Source organism: Zea mays, chromosome 4 (assembly GCF_902167145.1).
Source record: "Zea mays cultivar B73 chromosome 4, Zm-B73-REFERENCE-NAM-5.0, whole genome shotgun sequence".
Lineage (NCBI taxonomy): Eukaryota > Viridiplantae > Streptophyta > Magnoliopsida > Poales > Poaceae > Zea > Zea mays.
In genome coordinates, this window is record NC_050099.1 from 162,842,098 (window position 1) to 162,861,028 (window position 18,931).

The window sequence follows — 18,931 nt, forward strand, 5'->3', positions numbered from 1 at the left end:
GCTCTTACCACCTTTACATCTGTGCTTCTTTGTGATCATCTCATTGTAAGGGTGAGAGGCTCCAAGTTGTGGAGATTCCTCGCAAACGGGAAAGAGTAAAGAAAGAAGAACACTGTGGTATTCAAGTTGATCATTGGATCACTTGAAAGGAGTTGAGTGCAACTCTCGTCCATTGGGACGCCACAACGTGGACTAGGCAAGTATTGTACTTGGCCGAACCACGAGATAAATCCTTGTGTCTCTTGTGCTTGTTCTCACCGTGTCAATTTTGGTTCATAAGAGCTCTCCTTAGCCACTTGATTTCATTGTGCTAACACTTAATCAAGTTTGTGGCTTTAAGTTTCAAGTTTTTACAGAATCACCTATTCACCCCCCTCTAGGTGCTCTCAGTGTTAGTGATTTGAGCTTCGTTCTAGTTGTGAACTCTTTGTGCTACGTTTCGAGCTCAAGTCTTGGCTTGTGTGCGTGTGTGTGCTGCTGATTTGTGTGTGTTGATCTCCAACCTTACTCTTGTGCATTCTTTGCGATCAATATTGTAAGGGCGAGAGGCTCCAACTTGTGGAGATTCCTCGCAAACGGGAAGAAAACTATAAGGAAGAAAGCTGTGGTATTTAAGTCAATCATTGGATCACTTGAAAGGGGTTCAGTGCAACCCTCGTCCATTGGGACGCCACAACGTGGAAGTAGGCAAGTGTTACTTGGCCAAACCACGAGATAAAAATCGCGTGTCTCTTGTGTTACTTTCTTTGTAACTGTTTTGTTCACAAGAACTCGCCTCAAAGCTACTTAGTCGCACTAACTCTTTCAAAACTAACCTTTGTGGCTATTTAGTGTTTGATTTTACAGGATCACCTATTCATCCCCCTCTAGGTGCTCTCAGCCACTGACTCTGCGCTCTGACTCTACGCGCACTGTTCTTCAATGTTCATCTGAGTTAGCGGCTTTTGCAGTCGACCGTTGCGCTGGATAGCCGTTGCTCCGTTGGCACACCGGATAGTCCGGTGGCACACTGGACAATCCAGTGAATTATAGTGGAGAGCGCCTTCTGAAACCCAAGAGTGGCTGGTTCAGTCCTGTACGGACCTGGTGCACCGGACACTGTCCGGTGGCACACCGGACAGTCTGGTGCGCCAGACCACACCACACTTGGTTTCTTTGCTCCTTTGAATTTGGATCCCTAACTTGAATATTTATTGGTTTGTGTTGATCCTTTATGCACCTGTAGAACATATATTCTAGAGCAAACTAGTTAATCCATATATTTGTGTTGGGCATTCAACCACCAAAATTAATTGTGTGAAAAGGTTAACCCTATTTCCCTTTCAATCTCCCCCTTTTTGGTGATTGATGCCAACACAAACCAAAGCAAATATATAAAGTGCAGAAGTGAACTAATTTGCATAAGGTAAGTGCATAGGTTACTTAGAATTAAACCAATTTGATACTTTCACTAGATATAAATGGATTGTTTTCTTTTATTTAACATTTTGGACCACGTTTGCACCACTTGTTTTGTTTTTGCAAATTCTTTCGGAAAATCTTTTTAAAATCTTTTGCAAATAGTCAAAGGTATAGAAATAAGATTGTAAAAAGCATTTTCAAGATTTGAAATTTTCTCGCCTTGTTTCGAATGCTTTTCCTTTGACTAAACAAAACCCCCCTGAATGAGATTCTCCTCTTAGTTTTCAAGAGGGTTTTGATAGATACTAATTTTGAAAATCTTCTTTTAAATATATCAATTAGATACCATTTTAAAATATACCAATTTAAAATTTTTTCGAAACACAATTAAAATTAGGTGGTGGTGCGGTCCTTTGCTTTGGGCTTAATACTTTCTCCCCCATTGGCATTAATCGCCAAAAACGGAGACTTTGAGAGCCCCTCTTTTATATTTTCTCCCCCATTGATAAAAGAAATGTGAGTGAAAGGGTATACCAATCGGAGAGATGACGGAATACCGACAAAGGGTAGACAATACCGATGGAGTTGAGTGGAAGCGATGTCTTTGCCGAATACTCCATTTCCCTTTCAATCTAAGACTTAATACAAAAGATGCTCATTGAACCATATTAGTCTTAGCTTAGGCACAAGAGGAATAAGAAATACGGATATGTGCCAAATGAAAGAGACATGATCAAAGGTATATAAAATAGCTTTGTGTGCAATGTTTCAATCAAATTTTCGAGAATCAAGAATATTTAGCTCATTCCTAAGTTTGCTGAAGGTTTTCTCATCTAAAGGCTTGGTAAAGATATCGACTAAGTGTTCTTTGGTGCTAACATAAGCAATTTTGATATCCCCCCTTTGTTGGTGATCTCTCAAAAGTGATACCGAATGTCTATGTGCTTAGTGCGGCTGCGTTCAACTGGATTATCCGCATCTTGATCCTGATCCTCATCTTGAGTTGGTGGAGATGCTTGGTTGGAAGATGACTGTTGATCTTGTGCTTGTGTGGGCTCTTCGGATTCCTTAGGACGCACATCCCCAATGGACATGTTCCTTAGCGCGACGCACGGAGCCTCTTCATCATCTAGCTCATCAAGATCAACTTGCTCCACTTGGTAGCCGTTAGTCTCATCAAACACAATGTCACAAGAAACCTCAACTAATCTAGTGGATTTGTTGAAGACTCTATATGCCCTTGTGTTTGAGTCATATCCTAGTAAAAAGCCTTCTACATCCTTAGGAGCAAATTTGGATTTTCTACCTCTTTTAACAAGAATAAAACATTTTCTTCCAAAGACTCTAAAATATGAAACATTGGGCTTTTTACCAGTGAGGAGTTCATATGATGTCTTCTTGAGGATTCAGTGAAGGTAGATCCAGTTGATGGAGTAGCAGGCGGTGTTAATCGCCTCAGCCCAAAACTGGTCCGGTGTCTTGTACTCATCAAGCATGGTTCTTGCCATGTCCAGTAGAGTTCTATTCTTCCTCTCCACTACACCATTTTGTTGAGATGTGTTGGGAGAAGAGAACTCATGCTTGATGCCCTCATCCTCAAGAAATCCTTCTATTTGAGAATTCTTGAACTCCATCCCATTATCGCTTCTTATTTTCTTGATCCTTAATTCGAACTCATTTTGAGCCCATCTCAAGAATCCCTTTAAGGTCTCTTGGGTTTGTGATTTTTCCTGCAAAAAGAATACCCAAGTGAAGCGAGAATAATCATCCACAACTACAAGACAATACTTACTCCCCTCGATGCCTATGTAAGCGATCGGTCCAAATAAATCCATGTGGAGTAGCTCAAGCGGCCTGTCGGTCGTCATGATGTTCTTGTGTGGATGATGGACGCCAACTTGCTTTCCTTCTTGACATGCGCTACAAACCATGTATTTCTCAAAATGAACATTGGTTAGTCCTGTCGGGGACCATAATTAGGGGTACCCCCAAGACTCCTAAACTCGGCTGGTAAACACCATCAGCACAAAGCTGCAAAGGCCTGATGGGCGCAATTCAGGTCAAGGCTCCGTCCACTCAAGGGACACGATCTTGCCTCGCCCGAGCCCAGCCTCGGGCAGGAACAGTAGACCCAGGCAGATTCACACCTCGCCCGAGGGCCTCCTCAAGCAACGAGCGCACCTTCGACTCGCCCGAGGCCCAGCTCGGGCAGGCTTCGCAGAGAAGCAACCTTGGCCAAGATTGCCTCACCAGCCGACTGGACCGCAGGAGCATTCAATGCAAGGATCGCCTGACACCTTATCCTGACGCGTGCTCTTCAGTCGATAGGGCTGAAGTGACCGCCGTCACTTCGCCCCTCCACTGACCGACCTGACAGGAAAACAACACCGCCTGCGCTGCTCCGACTGCTGTGCCACCCGCCAGGGTGAGGCTGACAGTAGCCAAGTCCAGCCTCGGGCGCCATAGGAAGCTCCGCCTCGCCCGACCCTAGGGCTTGGACTCAACCTCGACCTCGGACGACGGTCTCCGCCTCGCCCGACCCCAGGGCTCGGACTCAACCTCGACCTCGGACGACGGTCTCCGCCTCGCCCGACCCCAGGGCTCGGACTCAACCTCGACCCCGGAAGACGGTCTCCGCCTCGCCCGACCCCAGGGCTCGGACTCAACCTCGACCTCGGACGACGGTCTCCGCCTCGCCCGACCCCAGGGCTCGGACTCCGCCTTGCCCGACCCCAGGGCTCGGACTCAACCTCGACCTCGAATGACGGTCTCCGCCTCGCCCGACCCCAGGGCTCGGACTCAACCTCGACCTCGGACGACGGTCTCCGCCTCGCCCGACCCCAGGGCTCGGACTCAGCCTCGACCTCGGAGGAGCCTCCGCCTCGCTCAACCTTGGGCTCGGACCGACCACGTCGCAGGGGGTACATCATTACCCTACCCCTAGCTAGCTCAGGCTACGGGGAACAAGACTGGTGTCCCATCTGGCTTGCCCCGGTAAAACAAGTAATGATGACACCCCGTGTGATCCATGACGACGGCGGTTCTCAGCCCCCTACGGAAGCAAGGAGACGTCAGCAAGGTCCCGACAGTCCTGACAGCTGTGCTTCTACAGGGTTTAAGCGCTCCTCCGACGGCCACGACATCACATGAACAGGGCACCAACGCCTCTCCGACAGCCACGTCGGCATGTACATTGGACTCTGGCTCCTCTCTGCCGGACACGTTAGCACACTGCTACACCCACCATTGTACACCTGGCCACTCTCCTTACGTCTATAAAAGGAAGGTCCAGGGCCCTCGTACAAAAAGGTGTCCGCGCGGGAGAACGGGCTGACGGATAGGCTCTCACTCTCTCCCTCGCGAACGCTTGTAACCCCCTACTGCAAGTGCATCCGCCCTGGGCGCAGGACAACACGAGCCGTGGTTCCCCTTATCGTTCCCCCTTGTGTTCTGTCTCGTGCCGACCCATCTGGGCTGGGACACGCAACGACAATTTACTCGTCGGTCTAGGGACCCCCCGGGGTCGAAACGCCGACAGTTGGCGCGCCAGGTAGGGGACTGCTGCGTGTTGACGAACAGCTTCCCGTCAAGCTCCAGATGGGTAGTCTCCATCAACCTCTCCAACCCGGGACGCTGCTCCATTTCGGGAGTCTCGAGTTCATGTCCCTCGACGGCAGCTACGACATGGTACTCCTTCCTCCGCCACGCGACATCGACATTAGCGGCCTTCAGCCCGCCCGACGGCAGCGGAATCGACGATGTCTTCCCCGCGTAGCGGAAGAGCAGCATCCGGGTCTGTCCCGTCACCTTCCCCGCCGACGGAGGAGGAGGCGGGGCAACCATGGCCAAGCAGGAGGCGGCACCTCGTTGGCTGTCGAGCGAGTCGACGACACCGGCGCCCCAGCGGGGGACACGTCGGGCGTCGACCTCGCGTCTGAGACGAAGACGGGCGTCGTTTCCCCGCAACACGCCAACCCCAAGCGGACGGATGACGCCAGCACGCTCGCGAAGGACTTGCTGGGCGTTAGCCTCGTACCCGAGATAACGGTGCAGTCCATCCTTGACGTGACTTCGTCACCATCCGTCGATCAAGAGGTACCGTCCGTTTTCCATCCTGTACCTTTTAGATTCAGCTTCGACCCACCAAGCGACCCCGCTTCGGTGGACGCTTTCATAAAGGCATACCCAAACCTTCCGGGGTACCATATGTGGTCAACCTGGGACCAACTGACGGCCGTCTCGACCTACGGGCCCCCGAGTTTCGAGGAAGATGACGAGCCCAACTATGGTTGGGATTTCTCCAGGCTCGGTAACCCCAGTGCCATGTGGGACTTTATGACCGCATGTGACTACTGCCTCTCCGATTGCTCCGATGGTAGCCACAGCCTTGACGACGAGGACTGTGGCCCAAGTCGCGAATGTTTCCACGTCGATCTAGGGGGTCTCGACGAAGGCAACCACCTTGGTATGCCGGAGGACGGCGATCCCCCTAGGCCTGCGCCTCGCGTTGACATCCTTCGGGAGCTAGCTGTGGTCCCAGTCCCTGCGGGGGGTCAGGACGCACAACTCGAGCAAATCCGCGAGATGCAGGCCAGGCTCGACGAGGAAGCAGGACAACTTGTGCAGCTCCGGCAGAACATCGGGTAGGAGTGGGCAGGCCGAGCTCCGGCCGGAGAAGCGCGTCATCTGGCCCAGGACGTCCAGCACCGCATCGCCGACGATGCCAGGGCAAGGCTGCCCCCGGCTTCCAGTGGGGTCGGCCAGAACCTGGCTGCAGTAGCAATACTACTCCGAGCGATGCCGGAACCATCCACCACCGAGGGGCGACGTATCCAGGGAGAGCTCAAGAATCTCCTGGAGGATGCCGCGGTCCGACGGGCCGAAAGCTCTGCCTCCCGAAGGCAGGGGTGCCTCCCGGAGCATCGCGCCGCGACTTCCCAATTCATGCGGGAAGCCTCGGTCCACACCGGGCGCACGCGGGACACAGCGCCTGCAGCCCCGGGTCGCCTCGGCAACGAGCACCACCACCGCAACCGTCGAGCCCACCTCGACGAGAAGGTGCGCCGAGGCTACCACCCTAGGCGTGGGGGATGCTACGACAACGGGGAGGATTGGAGCCCTTCGCCCGAACCACCCGGTCCGCAGGCTTTCAGCCGAGCCATACGACGGGCGCCGTTCCCGACCCGGTTCCGAACCCCGACTACCATCACCAAGTACTCGGGGGAGACAAGGTCGGAACTGTGGCTCCTGGACTACCGGCTGGCCTACCAGCTGGGTGGAACGGACGATGACAACCTCATCATCCGCAACCTCCCCCTGTTCCTCTCCGACGCCGCCCGAGCCTGGCTGGAGCATCTGCCTCCTGCGCAGATCTCCAACTGGGACGACCTGGTCAAAGCCTTCGCCGGCAACTTCCAAGGCACATACGTGCGCCCTGGGAACTCCTGGGATCTCCGAAGCTGCCGCCAGCAGCCGGGAGAATCCCTGTGGAACTACATCCGGTGATTTTCGAAGCAGCGCACTGAGCTGCTCAACATCACCGACTCAGATGTCATCGGCGCGTTCCTCGCCGGTACCACTTGCCGCGACCTGGTGAGCAAGCTGGGTCGCAAGACTCCCACCAGGGCGAGCGAGCTGATGGACATCGACAATAAGGAGGGCCACAAGGCAGAAGAGTTCCCCGAGGTCCATGACTGCTTCATGATCTACGGTGGGCAGGTGGCGAACGCGTCGGCTTGGCACCGCAAGCAGGAGCGCCGGGAGGTCTGCTCGGTGAAGGTGGCGGCGCCAGTCTACCTAGACTGGTCCGACAAGCCCATCACCTTCGACCAAGGCGACCACCCCGACCGCGTGCCGAGCCCGGGGAAGTACCCGCTCGTTGTCGATCCCGTCATCAGCAACGTCAGGCTTACCAAGGTCCTCATGGACGGAGGCAGCAGCCTCAACATCATCTACGCCGAGACCCTCGGGCTCTTGCAGATCGATCTGTCCGCGATCCGGGCCGGCGCGGCGCCCTTTCACGGGATCATCTCCGGGAAGCGCGTCCAACCCCTTGGGCAACTCGATCTGCCCGTCTACTTCGGGACTCCCTCCAACTTCCGAAAGGAAACCCTCACGTTCGAGGTGGTCGGGTTCCGAGGAACCTACCATGTAGTGCTGGGGAGACCATGCTATGCCAAGTTCATGGCTGTCCACAACTACACCTACCTCAAGCTCAAGATGTCAGGCCCCAACGGGGTCATCACCGTCGGCTCCACATACCGACACGCGTACGAATGCGACGTGGAGTGCGTGGAGTACGCGGAGGCCCTCGCCGAATCCGAGGCCCTCATCGCCGACCTCGAGAGCCTCTCCAAGGAAGTGCCAGACGCGAAGCGCCATGCTGGCAACTTCGAGTCAGCAGAGGCGGTTAAGTCCGTCCCTCTCGACCCCAGCAACGACGCCTCCAAGCAAGTCCGGATCGGCACCGAGCTCGACCCCAAATAGGAAGCAGTGCTCGTCGACTTTCTCCACGCGAACGCAGAGGTTTTTGCGTGGAGTCCCTCGAACATGCCTGGCATACCGAGGAATGTCGCCGAGCACTCGCTGGATATCCGAGCTGGAGCCCGACCCGTGAAGCAGCCTCTGCGCCGATTCGACAAAGAAAAGCGCAGAGCCATAGGCGAGGAGATCCACAAGCTGATGGTTGCAGGGTTCATCAAAGAGGTATTTCATCCCAAATGTCTAGCCAACCCTGTGCTTGTGAAAAAGAAAGGTGGGAAATGGCGGATCTGTGTAGACTACACTGGTCTAAACAAAGCATGTCCGAAGGTTCCCTACCCTCTGCCTCGCATCGATCAAATCGTGGATTCCACTGCTGGGTGCGAAACCCTGTCATTCCTTGATGCCTACTTAGGGTATCACCAAATCAGGATGAAAGAGTCCGACCAGCTCGCGACTTCTTTCATCACACTCTTTGGCATGTACTGCTATATTACTATTCCATTCGATTTAAGGAATGCAGGCGCGACATACCAAAGGTGCATGAACCACGTGTTCGGACAGCACATTGGCCGAACGGTCGAGGCTTACGTCGATGACATCGTAGTCAAGACGAGGAAAGCCTCCGACCTCCTCTCTGACCATGAAACGACATTCAAGTGTCTCAAGGCGAAAGGCGTAAAACTTAATCCTAAGAAGTGTGTCTTCGGAGTCCCCCGAGGCATGCTCCTGGGGTTCATCGTCTCCGAGCGGGGCATCGAGGCCAACCCGGAGAAAATCGCGGCCATCACCAACATGGGGACCATCAAGGACTTGAAAGGAGTACAGAGGGTCATGGGATGCCTTGCGGCTCTGAGCCGCTTCATCTCGCGCCTCGGCGAAAGAGGCCTACCCTTGTACCGCCTCTTAAGGAAGACCGAGCGCTTCACTTGGACCCCCGAGGCCGAGGAAGCCCTCGGGAACTTAAAGGCGCTCCTTACAAGCGCGCCCATCCTGGTGCCCCCGCTGCGGGAGAAGCCCTCTTGATCTACGTAGCCACAACCACTCAGGTGGTCAGCGCCGCGATCATAGTCGAGAGACAAGAAGAAGGGCATGCATTGCTCGTCCAGAGGCTGGTCTACTTCATCAGTGAGGTACTGTTCGAGACCAAAATCCGCTACCCGCAAATTCAGAAGCTACTGTACGCGGTAATTCTGACGCGGCGAAAGTTGCGACACTACTTCGAGTCTCATCCGGTGACTGTGGTGTCATCCTTCCCCCTGGGGGAGATCATCCAGTGCCGAGAGGCCTCGGGTAGGATTGCAAAGTGGGCGGTGGAGATCATGGGCGAGACAATCTCGTTCGCCCCTCGGAAGGCCATCAAGTCCCAAGTCTTGGCGAACTTTGTGGCTGAATGGGTCGACACCCAGCTTCCAGTAGCTCCGATCCAACCGGAACTCTGGACCATGTTTTTCGACGGGTCGCTGATGAAAACAGGAGCGGGCGCGGGCCTGCTCTTCATCTCACCCCTCAGGAAGCACCTCCGCTACATGATGCGCCTCCATTTCCCGGCGTCCAACAACGTGGCCAAGTATGAGGCCCTGGTTAACGGGTCGTGCATCGCCATCGAGCTAGGGGTTCGGTGCCTCGACGCTCGTGGCGACTCGCAGCTTGTCATCGACCAAGTCATGAAGAACTCCCACTGCCATGACCCGAAGATGGAAGCCGACTGCGACGAGGTTCAACGCCTGGAAGACAAGTTCTACGGGCTCGAGCTTAACCACGTCGCCTGACGGTACAATGAGACTGCGGACGAGCTAGCTAAAATAGCCTCGAGGCGGACAACGGTCCCCCCGGACGTCTTCTCCCGAGACCTAAATCAACCCTCCGTCAAGACCGACGACACGCCCGAGCCCGAGAAGGCCTCGGCCCTGCCCGAGGCACCCTCGGCTCAGCCCGAGGCACCCTCGGCCGCCGAGGGTGAGACACTGCGCGTCGAGGAAGAGCAGAATGGGGTCCTACCTAATCGAAACTGGCAGACCTCGTACCTACAATATCTCCACCGAGGAGAGCTACCCCTCGACAGAACCGAGGCTCGGCGATTGGCGCGGCGCGCCAAGTCGTTCGTCTTGCTGGGGGACGGAAAGGAGCTCTACCACCGCAGCCCCTCAGGCATCCTCCAGCGATGCATATCCATCGCCGAAGGTCAGGAGTTATTGCAAGAAATACACTCGGGGGCTTGTGGTCACCACGCAGCGCCTCGAGCCCTTGTTGGAAACGCCTTCCGACAAGGTTTCTACTGGCCAACCGCGGTGGCCGACGCCACTAGGATTGTACGCACCTGCCAAGGGTGTCAATTCTACGCAAGGCAGACCCACCTGCCCGCTCAGGCTCTGCAAACAATACCCATCACCTGGCCGTTTGCTGTGTGGGGTCTGGACCTCATCGGTCCCTTGCATAAGGCACCCAGGGGCTTCACGCACTTGCTGGTCGCTATCGACAAATTCTCCAAGTGGATTGAGGTCCGACCCCTAAACAGCATCAGGTCCGAACAGGCGGTGGTGTTCTTCACCAACATCATCCAACGCTTTGGAGTCCCAAGCTTCATCATCACTGACAACGGCACCCAGTTCACTGGCAGGAAGTTCCTGGACTTCTGCAAGGACCACCACATCCGGGTGGACTGGGCCGCCGTAGCTCACCCCATGACGAATGGGTAGGAAGAGCGTGCCAACGGCATGATTCTACAGGGACTCAAGCCGAGGATCTACAACAACCTCAACAAGTTCGACAGGCGATGGATGAGGGAACTCCCCTCGGTGGTCTGGAGTCTGAGGACGACGCCAAGTCGAGCCACAGGCTTCACGCCGTTTTTTCTAGTCTATGGGGCCGAGGCTATCTTGCCCACAGACTTAGAATACGGTTCCCCGAGGACGAGAGCGTACGACGACCGAAGCAACCAGACAAGCCGAGAAGACTCACTAGACCAGCTGGAAGAGGTTCAGGACATGGCCTTACTACACTCAGCGCGGTATCAGCAGTCCCTGCGACGCTACCACGCCCGAGGGGTTCGGTCACGAGACCTCCAGGTGGGCGACTTGGTGCTTCGGCTACGACAAGACGCCCGAGGGTGCCACAAGCTCACACCTCCCTGGGAAGGGCCGTTCGTCATCGCCAAGATTTTGAAGCCCGGAACATACAAGCTGGCCAACTGTCAAGGCGAGGTCTACAGCAACGCTTGGAACATCCGACAGCTACATCGCTTCTACCCTTAAGATGTTTTCAAGTCGTTCATATACCTCGTTTACATACACAAATAAAGTCTAACCATCAAGGAAGGGTCAGCCTTGCCTCGGCAAAGCCCGACCCTCCCTCGGGGGCTAGAAGGGGGGAACCCCCTCTGTGTCAAAATTTTCCTCGGAAAAAGTCTTTCTGTCAGAACGTCTTACACGCTTTTCGACTACTTCGATAGTGGGATCCTGAAAACGACAGAGTACACGTAAGCAGCAAGGCCGACCGAGCCGAGGGACTCCTACGCCTCCGGGATACGGATACCTCACTCATCACCTTCTGTGATAAGTAACTCACGCTCGGATAAGCGATTCCGCTGACCGGACAAGTCTTGACGCTCGAAAACTTTTCTGCCGAAATGATTTTTCGTGCCTTCTCGAATATATCGATAACAGAATCCTGCAGACGAGTAAGAGTACACATAAGCGGCAAGGCCGACCGAGCCGAGGAACTCCTACGCCTCCGGGATACGGATACCTCACTCATCACCTTCCGTGAAAAGTAACTCTCGCTCGCACAAGTAATTCTGCTACCGACAAACAAGTCCTGATACTCGAAACAAGGGGAAAAGAAACGCAGCTTTACAACACGACGATGATATGTTTGGGCCTCGGCGGCCGCAAAAAACATATGCACACTACAGATAAACCATTCCTGCAGGTTCAGACATCAGTGAGGGGAGCAGCAGCACCCTCGGCATCGACTCCACCTTCGGCGGAATCCGACCCGACCTCGGACAGCAACACGGTCGGAAGATCTCCACCTCAAAGGAAGATGTCAACACTGCGCCTGAGCCATCGCCGCCAGCGACCTCTGCAGCAGCAGCGATGGTCCCAGGGCGGACGCTACCGCTGGAAGGCTCTCGTTCGCGTCCCCACTCGAGGGACGAGAACCAGACATTAAAGCCAAAGAGCCAGAGGTAGGTCCGCGGGTGGCGCTGATGGTCTCGTCGGCGGAGAAGCTTTCTCCAGCTGCCACCACCTCAGCACCGGCGGCGGCGTCCACCTACCCACCAACACAGCACCAGCGGGCGCGGGGCGCCCCAAAGCGCATCGGCAGGTCCTCACTCCTGTCCTCGCCACAAAAACGAGAATGGGACCGTCCCAGAACACGAGTACCGCCCTCGCAGCGTACGACGTGTTGTGAGACCCCCCGGTGCGGCTGGCCACCGTCGCCCGGACGGAAGACGGAATGCTGCACCCTGGACTGGGCAGCAGCAGTTCGCCTTCCCCGGCATGGCTGGAGGGCGCCTCCTCCGCAGAGCTGGAGGATGGTTTCCACCCCCAGAAGCCGGAGGAAGAAGCGGGACGCTAGCCCACGCGAAGGCAGGCCCCGGCTCGCCTCGCCCTCCTCCCAAGCAAGGATGATGAAGATCCTTGAAGCTGAGGGCGGGGCAGAGGCCGCAGCCTGGCTTGCTTCTCCCCACCATTGAACTAGTGGTCACCATCTTGGGTGACCATCGTTGAGGGGATGCAGCCAGGCTGCCTGATGAAAATCCTTGAAGCCGAGCGATGGCTGAAAGGTACCAACCACCACGAGGTTGCGCTCCTCCCGCAACGAGACGAAGACAACGCGGGCGCTCCCCATCACGAGGAAAGTGCGAAGGCATGGCTACCACCCAGGTGGTTGACCCCTTTTTAAAGGCGACTCACCCCACTCGCGTCCTCAGGCGTTGCGGGCTAAGTCTTCACCAACGCGCTCAAAGGTCCTCCCCCTACGACACGGGGGCTAGGTCCCACACGACGTGCAAGCTGGCCCAGGACAGAAGAAGCCAAACCGCCGCGCGCGGAGCGTGTAACTGCCCAGCGGTTACAAGCACTCCTCCGTCTTCGCCTAAACCAGCGGGTGAAAGGGCGGACTGCCATGCAGACGGCATGCAACCGCACCACAGGGATGCACCCTTTCGACTTCGACACGTCCAGCATGGAGTCCCGGGCCCACACGTCATGTAACCGGCGCGCCGGTTACTGCGTGCGAAAAACTGCACCACCACTTACGCCAATGACTGTGCCTTCTCGAATAGCTTCTATTAATTCATTTAATTTTTTATTTTGTTTCATGTTGAGGTCGGCAAAAAGAGTAAGTAAATCATCTTCGTCTTCACTAGAACTACCCTCATCACTAGATGTTGTATACTTGGGGGTGGTTCTAGATTGTACCTTCTTCTTTTTGCCATCCTTGGCCATGAAACATTTGTGGCCGACGTTGGGAAGAGGAGGCCCTTGTTGATGGCGATGTTAGCGGCGTCCTCGTCGGAGGAGGAGTCGGTGGAGCTCTCGTCGGAGTCCCATTCCCGACACACGTGGGCATCACCGCCCTTCTTCTTGTAGTACCTCTTCTTTTCCTTCTTCTTCACCGTCTTGTCTTCACCCCTGTCACTATAACTAGACATTGGGCATTTAGCGATAAAATGACCGGGCTTACCACATTTGTAGCACACCCTTTTGGAGCGGGGTTTGTAGTCTTTCCCCCTTCTTTGCTTGAAGATTTGGCGGAAGCTCTTGATGATGAGTGACATCTCCTCGTTGTCGAGCTTTGAGGCGTCGATTGGAAGCCTACTTGAGGTAGACTCTTTCTTTTCTTCTTCCGTCGCCTTGAATGCGATGGGTTGCACCTTGGGTGTGGAGGTGGCGCGTTGCTCCAAGTTGACGATGTGTTTGGAGTATTTGATCATTAGTTCAAAGCTCACAAACTTTCCTATCACTTCCTCGGGAGGCATTAATTTGTATCTATGATCCCCACGAATTAATTGTACTTGAGTAGGATTGCAAAAAACAAGGGATCTTAGAATAACCTTGACCATCTCATGGTCATCCCATTTGGTGCTCCCGAGGTTGCGCACTTGGTTCACCAAGGTCTTGAGCCGGTTGTACATTGCTTGTGGCTCCTCTCCCTTGTTGAGGACGAATCGACCGAGTTCTCTCTCGATCATTTCGCGCTTGGTGATCTTGGTCACCTCGTCTCCTTCATGCGCCGTTTTGAGGACGTCCCAAATTTCTTTGGCACTCTTTAACCCTTTCACCTTATTATACTCCTCTCGACACAAGGAGGCGAGGAGTATAGTTGTGGCTTGGGAGTTAAAGTGCCTAATTTGGGCGACCTCGTCCAAGTCGTAGCCTTCGTCCCCCACCTTAGGTACCTGCGCTCCAAACTCAACAATGTCCCAAATGTTTGCGTGGTGTGAGGTTAGGTGATGCCTCATTTTATCACTCCACATACAATAAACATCACCATCAAAATATGGTGGTTTGCCTAAGGGAACGGAAAGTAGAGGAGTGCGCTTAGAAATACGAGGATAGCGAAGGGGCATCTTACTATACTTCTTGTGCTCATGGCGCTTAGAAGCGACGGATGCCTCAGAGCTTGATGTGGAGGGCGACGATGAGTCGGTCTCGTAGTAGACCACCTTCTTCATCTTCTTTTTCTTGTCGCCACTCTGATGCGACTTGATGGAGGGAGGGGATCCCTCCTTGGCTTTGTTGCCTGACTCCCTTGATGGAGCCTTCCCAAGGCTTGCGGGCTTGTCGTCGGTTTCGAACTCCCTCTTGGCGTGATCTCCCGACATCACTTCGAGTTGTTAGACTCTAATGAATCACCGGCTCCGATACCAATTGAAAGTCGCCTAGAGGGGGGGTGAATAGGCGTAATCTGAAATTTACAACTTAAAACACAAGCTACGAGCCGGGGTTAGCGTTAGAATCAAATCCGAGTCCGGTAGAGAGGGGGGAAACAAATCAACCAAGAAATAAAGCGGATGAACATAGTGATTTATTTTACCGAGGTTCGATTCTAAAGAACCTAGTCCCCGTTGAGGTGGTCACAAAGACCGGGTCTCTTTCAACACTTTCCCTCTCTCAAACGGTCACTTAGACCGAGTGAGCCTTCTTCCTTAATCTCACAGGTCACTTAGACCCCGCAAGGACCACCACACAATTGGTGTCTCTTGTCTTGCTTACAAAGCACTTGAGAGTAAGAATTGAAAAGAAAAAGAAGGCCAAGCCAAGCAAACAAGAGCAACAAAGGAACACAAGAGATCCTCTCACAAGTCCTAATGCACTAGAGTTGATTTGGGGACTTTGAGTGGATCGATCGCTTTGATTGTGTCTTGGAGTGGAGTCTATTGCTCTTGTATTGAATGCGATGTTCAGAATGCTTGGATGCTTGGTGTTGTGGTGGATGGGGGGGGGTATTTATAGCCACTAACCACCAAATGGCCGTTGGGGATGTCTGCTGTCGCTGGGCGCACCGGACAGTCCAGTGCGCCACCGGACACTGTCTGGTGTGCTGCCACGTCACCCAACCGTTAGGGTTCGAGAGCAGTCGACCGTTGGAGGCTTTTGTCCTCTTGCGGCACTGGACTGTCTGGTGCCACACCGGACAGGTCCTGTGCACTGTCCGGTGCGCCTCTGACTCTGCGCACACTGTTCTTCACTGTTCATCTGAGTCAGCGGCTTTTGCAGTCGGCCGTTGCGCTGGATAGTCGTTGCTCCGTTGGCACACCGGACAGTACGGTGAATTATAGCGGAGAGCGCCTTCTGAAACCCGAGAGTGTCTCGTTCAGTCCTGTACGGACCTGGTGCACCGGACACTGTCCGGTGGCACACCGGACAGTCCGGTGCGCCAGACCACAACATACTTGGTTTCTTTGATCCTTTGAATTTGGATCCCTAACTTGAATATTTATTGGTTTGTGTTGATCATTTATGCACCTGTAGAACATATATTCTAGAGCAAACTAGTTAGTCCATATATTTCTGTTGGGCATTCAACCACCAAAATTAATTGTGGGAAAACGTTAACCCTATTTCCCTTTCAGTTTACATTTTATAAAAGAAACCCTCTGTTTTCATGAAACCAACCCGCCGTCCTCTGTGGGGCAATCCTAAGTCTTGGGGAGATCTGCGAGTTAGCACGTGCAGTTTCTGATAATAATGCGCCCAGTCCAGTGAGCAGTGAATCTAGATAATAAATTTTGGAAAATGATTTTTAATACAAAAACAATAATAGAAACTTGTATAATTCATAGAAAATTCATATGAAGTCCAAATTAATCCATTCTAGTTCCTATAATTTTGTAATATTATTGTTTATAACCTAGTGTCTCTGTTTTGGCATGAAAATAGTAATAAAATTTATTTCTTAGTTAATCTTGCATCAAATACATAAAACCTTTGGAAATTCATAACCTAAAATATATAACTCCAAAATTAATGATTCCTGTTCCTAGAATCTTATTTAAATGTGTAGATTATTATTATATATTTTGTTTACATGTTTGGTGTGATGTTAATTTTGCCTATACCATGTTTGTTTGTATTGCTACGACTAGCGCGAGGTCACGAGTCATCTGAAAAGCAAGTTGGTACCTAGAATCTCAAGTGCTAGTCAAGTTGTGCCCTTGGTCACTTCTTTTTACCCAGTCATGTTTTGATTAATCATAATGATCTGCGTAGGTTAATTTTGATGGGACCCAATAGGTCACCCTAGTTTGACTATCTTTATGCCTTGTTTACCACTGAACTTTTTGGGTAGTACTTGCTAGTGCTATATGTGGATTTGGGCATTGAGATACACATTATTCATACTTTTGTTATCAGTTGTTATTTACTGTTCATGATAAGATCATTATGTTAATTGGAACATGGAGCGACCACCCGAGAAAACAGTGCTGCCACAAGGGTAGTATGGGATGCACTTGGCTGATTAACTAGGAAAGCTAGTGGATAACTACCTTACCCAAAAGGGGCAAGGGCAGTAGGGGAGTGGTCAGTGTAGGGAGGTCCTTTGGTTGATTTTGCTGCGATGGCGGTCAGGCGAGGGATCCCTGCATTGGAGCTTCCTATAAACTGTAGCGGGTTTTTTGAAGCTAGTGGAACTTTGTAAAGGCCTCGTAGTGTTACCCTGCCTCACTTCCTTGGTAGAGGTGTATGGGGCCCGTACAACCCCATGGCAGATGGGTAACATGACTTGTGGGTAAAGATGTGCAACCTCTGCAGAGTGTAAAACTGGTATATCAGCAGTGCTCACGGTCATGAGCAGCTCGGACCCTCACATGATTAATTTATGGAACTAAATTCAATTTGTCATATGCATTGCATCGCAGGTGTTGTTATTACTTTTGTTCTACTACTTAATTGGGTTTGGTATTTACTTATACTTAGTAATTGCTAATAAAATTTTGACCAACTTTAAAAGCAATTCTCAGCTTCAACCATCCTCTTTGGTAAGCCTTACACTTCACGTGAGCTCCCACTTTGGCGAGTTCGTGCACATTATTCCCCACAACTTGTTGAGCTATAAACGTATGTGAGCTCATTCTTGCTGTCTCACACCCCCACAGGTCAAGAACAGGTACCGCAGGATGAGGAGCATGGAGGATACGGTGACAAGTTCGTGAGAGGTCTAGGCCGTCGTCTCCCAGTCAACTATGGGTTGCTGGACCGTTGTCTCCTTATAATATAGTTATTTACTTATTTTGTACAGAACTCCTATTATATAGTAAAGATGTGACATTCGATCCTATGCCATGATTCATCATTTGTGTGAGACGTGGTCCTAGCACACCTGGTGATTATTTCGCGCCCGGGTTTTGGACCCCTAAAACCCGGGTGTGACATAGCTTGACGTGTCCCCCACATCGGCCACCTCCTCACCTTTTACGACTAGAGAGACAAAGACATGCTGATGTTGGAGTTAGAGTTGACCATGGTAAAAACATTTACGTTATATCTAACATTATCTACTATATCCTACATTATCTATGATCAAAATTGATGATTTTACGATCATGAATATAACGTCCCAAAGATATCAAGTATCTCACGTTGCTTCGATATTTATCGTAACTACCTGGATTCGTGCACACATTGTTACACGGGGGGTCGTATGTGACATATCCTAGAAATATTAGACACTATTTACGCTATATCAGACACTATTTACACTCAAACTTAGAAATATCCAAGTCTCTCACAATGGTGGTATTTATGGTAACCACCTGGATTCGCGCACGTCTGTTACGGGGTGTCGTATGTGAAACCGCGCTGACCATCGTAACAATATTTACGCTATATCTGACACTATTTACGCTCAAACCTGAGGATTTATGATCATGAATATGACATCACAGAGATATCCATGTATCTCACGTTGACTTGGTATTTATCATGACCACCTAGATTTGCGCACGTCTATTACACGAGGTCTTATGTGACATCATGTTGATAATTATAACAACATTTATGCTATATCTGACATTCTTTATGCTCAAACTTGAGGATTTTAGGCTCAGACCTGGCGGCGCGCCCACCCGTGTCATGATTGGGTCCATCCCCACCCGATCGAACCAAATCACGCATTGGTGTGGTGCTCTTGGTGGGGTTTGGTGTGGGTGGTGCAAATCCAAAGTGTGCACTGATTGAGGCTTCATGTAACTATTTGAAGCCTTAGGCTCCTAATATTTCGTCCCTATATATTTGTCTCTTATATAAGGCACTGCTTGGTTTGGGTTGTGCCATTTGTTTACGATACTTCATTTTAGTTGCTCGTGCTCCGCGGTTTGTGCACAAGAGCGCCATCAAACTCCACCTCTAGGCTTTTCCCAAGCTAGCACTTGTGAAGCAGACTGCCCGACCTTGTCACCTATAGATGACACCACCCTCTTCCTCATCAAGTTCTAGCTACAACTTGCCACCGCGCATTAGTGGCGCGATGTCGGATCCCCGCCACAAGCCGACACAATTTAGGTAACTGGATCGCTGTCCTTAGACTCCATGCCATC